The sequence below is a fragment of the Thunnus thynnus genome, chromosome 8 (genome assembly GCF_963924715.1).
Source record: "Thunnus thynnus chromosome 8, fThuThy2.1, whole genome shotgun sequence".
NCBI classification, from domain to species: domain Eukaryota; kingdom Metazoa; phylum Chordata; class Actinopteri; order Scombriformes; family Scombridae; genus Thunnus; species Thunnus thynnus.
The window spans coordinates 31,846,148-31,850,926 of NC_089524.1; the positions used below are offsets into that span (position 1 = coordinate 31,846,148).

General features: G+C 41.9%; 1 long non-coding RNA gene across 1 annotated transcript; it reads right to left on the minus strand.

The window, feature by feature from the left end:
• Positions 1-854: 854 nt before the first annotated feature.
• On the minus strand, positions 855-3,133 carry LOC137188331 (uncharacterized). Its single transcript, XR_010929361.1, has 3 exons — positions 2,921-3,133; positions 1,823-2,213; positions 855-1,646 (listed from the first exon to the last, which is right to left on the minus strand). It is a non-coding gene; the product is annotated as an uncharacterized lncRNA (long non-coding RNA).
• Positions 3,134-4,779: the final 1,646 nt, after the last annotated feature.

Sequence of the window (4,779 nt, forward strand, 5' to 3'; positions counted from 1 at the left end):
CTCATTTGCGTCCTCAGATAACCAGCTGGCAACAGACCTGCTGTGTGTTGAGGCTGTGGGGGAGGGGGCTGCAGGGGCCGCAGCGAGAAACGTGAACCAGAATCAACGCAACCTGTAATGCTGTACAACCCTGCCATATGACAAAAACATTACTAGGAAGAGGGGAGGGGGAGGGGTTAAAAGTAAAGTTAGGCTTTGCTGACGGCTTCCCGACTCATTTCAAAAAGACAAGAGAGAGAAGCAGTGGTCGAGCAAGCTAGAGAGTGAATGAGGGATCGCTGGTAACATTAATGAGGAAGCTGGTGAATCAGATCAATAAAACGTTATTTTCTGACTGTTACACAGCGGTTACAAATAAATAAGCCCACAATGGCACAAACCTGCGGAAGTGCGTTGCAGCGCCTGATAATGGCATTAAGCTCCACCTTCCCTTCGAGATAAGAAAATCCAAAATATGTCCAAATGATTGCCTTCATAGCCAATGGACCAGGTTGTACTTGTTTTTCTGTCAGGTACTTCATTGCTCGCGGCCTCTCCATGACACACACTTCACTTCCTTCTTGCCCCCAGGGTTGGGTCTGGGGCGGTGTCATTGCACCATCTATGGGATTTAGCGAGCTAATTCATGTCAGGAAAAAATGGAAAACAGCGTCGTGGCAAGACTGAAAAATGTGAATCAATTCTTGGAATTTCTGAAATGGCAGAGAGAATCGCGATTCTTCTGTGAATCGATTTTTTGTGAACCCCTACACACACCAAGTGGGTTACAAAGACATAAGAGGCCAAATGTATAAAACTCAGTGCATATTTAGGTGTAGAAATTTGTGTTCACACAAAACAGGAAACATGCATACAGTCTTTTTGTCAGATTTATAAAACTATGTATGTCTGTTTCCACGTATTTTTTCCTCATACATCGCAATCGTCCTGAAATTGTGTGCACATGCATTAGCCTTCTGACCATGTGCACAATTTTCTATAAATGGCTTCCAACAAACCTCCAATTGCCTGGGTGGCATATAAAGGGCCAGCATTTAGTTTAGTTTAAAGGAGAAAGTGCAACTTTACGAACTGAACTTGAAATAATGGTTGATCAAACTGACAGAAGAAAACAGGTATTATTTGGAGGCCTAAGCTCTGGCGTCACCAAAAAAAATGAATCAAGTTGAATGGTAGAAAGTAACCGAAGCAGTGAACACTGTTAGTTCTGAGCCATAGACACTGGAGGAGATTTTTAAAAACATAGTCCGGTTTCAAGCGTGAGGCCGACAAGCGCATTACTGCGCACAGCGTTAGGGTGTGAGCTACTGGAGGAGGAGAGTAACCCCAGCGCCCTCCCCGCTTGCTGAGCGCATGGCTTCTATCCTGAGCCAAACTGCCATCAGTGGCTTTGTGCCAGATAAGTTAGGAGACACAGATGCACTTGCCCAGATGGAACTTGGTAAGTCGCCCAGTTTGAATATTATTGTAATCAAACTTGCAATAAAAAAAGACTAGTATGTCCTTTGTTACAAAGAAGAATATGTTATTCTCAGATGCAGATGAAGACCCTGGTGCCTCCAGCGAACAGGTTGAGGTTCGGGGGACAGAATCCGGTGCGAGTGCGCCACCGCCATCACCTGCCCTGACACAGGCATGTGTCCTCACTGACTGTGTCCTAGAACAAAACAAAATTAATGTTGCCATGAAACTGAGGGAATTACAAGTGACACTCAGGGAATCAACAGTGAAATAAGCTGTACACTAAAAGAGCTTGTGAAAAAAATTTTAAAAAGTGCATCAATCCTCTCCTTGTTTCATAAAACACACACACAATGTTCACTTGACTTACCATGCTTACAGTCTCTGCATCACGTAAAGACACAGTTGGACTGCTGCTGCAGCTGGTTGGTGTTCAGTATCGGGTTCAACAGGGTCAGAGGGGTGGGTGGGAGTGGGTTAGGTCAGGTCTGACGCATTCAGATGGGAAGGGGACTGCATACCTCACCGCCAGATTGTGCACATCCTTATAATTTTGCAAAGGTTTTCTGGCTGGTAGAGTAGTCTCTCACCAGTGGCATCCAAGCACAACCATTTCCCTTTTAAAAGCTCAATGCTATACTCTACCACACAGAACGCATGGCTCTACATCACATTATAGTGCGTCTGTTGTGTGCTCTGGGGTTTTGTAAATGGCACAAGTAGCCATGGCTTCAATGCATGCCCACTGTCACCTGTGGGTATAAAATGTGTGCATTTAATGGTTTGATTGCGTGAAACGCAAACAGCATAATTATCAAAGGTCAGTAAATAATCACATCTCATCAAGAAGCCATCCATCTGGCACTGCTCCAGCATGAAGTCGCCTTCCCACACCGCTTTGAGACAGTATAAATGAATCGTGGCTTAACCCAGGGCATTTGGCAACCACATTTGTTAGCATCATTTGTGCATCACAAATAATCTGGGGTCTCACTTATAAAATAGTGTGTAGGATCCATACTAAAAGTGTATGTTTACACAAAAACCGAAAGTAACGTGCGCCGAAAAATAATCAGATTTATAAAACCACGCATACGCACAAATTTTTACCTTTACAAATCACAATCCACTTGGAAATGTGGGCACATGAATCAGCCTCATATTCAGCCCTCTACATGCCTACATACACCATAAATGGTCAATGCAAAAGTATTCATGAATATTGGTGTAAATGTGTTTCTTTCACCGCACCAATCACTCTGTCTTGAGAGGTCTGTCCAATGAGTGTCGAGAGTCAGCATATTGGGCCCTCTAGCTTGTCACTTGTGCTTGTGTAGCTGAAGAGGAAGTTCTGTTCTGCTATTATTTTTAATTTTGTCTTGGATTTCTGCAACCAGTGATGTTAAGTTCACCAGTTAGTTAGCATAGTTGAGATGAAAAGAAATAAGTATATTCATACTTACTCTCAGGGAAAGGCCAGTGACAGGAAGAGTAGCAGGAGTTGGACCCAAATACAGGACGCAGGCAGTATGAACTGTAGAATAACTTCTTGATTTTAAGGCTTGTGCAGGCAAAAGACAAAGCTGGCAGGTAAAAGCAAAACTGAACAACACAGAAAAGAGCAGAACAAACTAAACAATATAGAACAAAGGATTCATCAAATACTGAACTGAAAACCAAGGCTTAAATACAGACAGAACTAATGAGGGAATAGAGAACAGGTGACTAGACAGAGGACTGGCAAGGAGCTGATTGGATAGGGAAAACTCTGGGAACAGGGCAGGGCTAATGAAGCTGATGCAGAGTATGTGTGGAGGGAAAAGCAGCACAGAGACACAGGAGGAAAAACAAAGAGCAAACAGAAAACCAAAACTCCAGAAAACACAATGAGACATAATGGTGCTTGCAGTGATATAGTCAGAATAGTTAACGTAAGCATTTACATTCTCCTGTATTTCTCTGAAAAACAAAAACACATAAAGCCAAATAACAAAAGCAAAAACACGTGTGTGTCAGGGCACAACCAATCCACTGTCTCCAAAATGTTTGTACGCATGGGTCATGAGTTAACATGCAGGTGCACATATTCTCCCATCAAGTTTGTTTTTAAAGATCTTTTGCATGGGAAGTGGCATATGCTTCTTTGAGGCCCTATTTTTTGCAACAAGCAAAAGTTATAAATGAGACCCCTGGATGCTGACGGAATGAAAATGTTTCCAATTAATGTAAACAAATTCATCCTCACAAGGTGCTCCTATTGCAACATATGTGCGGTCGAGAGCTTCGATTACATTTGGGAAACCGGACATCAAATTGCTGCAAATTGCATTTTGATGTTGGCCTATTTAGCTGCTGTGTAAGGGAAGCTGATGTAACTATTACTCAAAGAAATTTTGCCACCCCACACCATGAGCATGATCCAGCTCAGTCCAGACTGGGATATCCCTGATCTGTCCACAAGCTACCATTGAAACATTGCCCTCGCCAAAAAAACGATTGTTGTAGATAGACGGGGGTGGCATGGTTTTTCTGAGAGTGCTGTTCCAACACAGGGCCCAGTTCAGCACACAATTCCAAGAGAACAGCTCTTGGAAATCAAAAGCAGCGCATTAGCCAGTCATCATCATGGACCAGAAAATCAGTACAGTCACTGAAGACTCGTTCTTGCCTAAAATGCGCAATAGTAATATCTTCCAGTAACGCTAAAACAGCCATTGTATCATTTGGCGCAGCCATTACGCAGCCTTTATATTGTGGTGTTTTAACAACCTGTTAACTGGTCACAGCTGAAGGGTAGGTTATTCTTACTCACCTATAATACAAAATAATAATCTTTATTTATATAAAGATAAAGAAACATATATATGTATCTATTTACCTATATAAACATCATGTAACTACTGCAAACAAGTATTGATTGAAAATAAAAACAATGCAACTATGTAGAATTAAAGAATTTCCAGCAGTTCACAACATGAAACCAAAGTTAGCAGGAAACTGGTGAAAAGAAAAGTTGAACATCTGGCAAACTAAAGACCCAGTTCCAGATGATGATGACAGGTTTCTATTTTACTATGTTAAACCACCTTCATGTGTCACATAATGCCTTTAAACAGTATATTGTAATTAACCAGCACCATTTTATTATAACTCATACAACTGTGAATAGGACATTAGTCAAAGGACTTTTAAGCACTTTTATTTTTCAGTGTCTGGAAGTCGTGATGTGACCTTCAACACGGAGAAATGACAAGTCTCCCAACGATAATGGCATGTCTTCCCATTCTCTCCGCCTCTTTCATCATCTCATTGCATCTT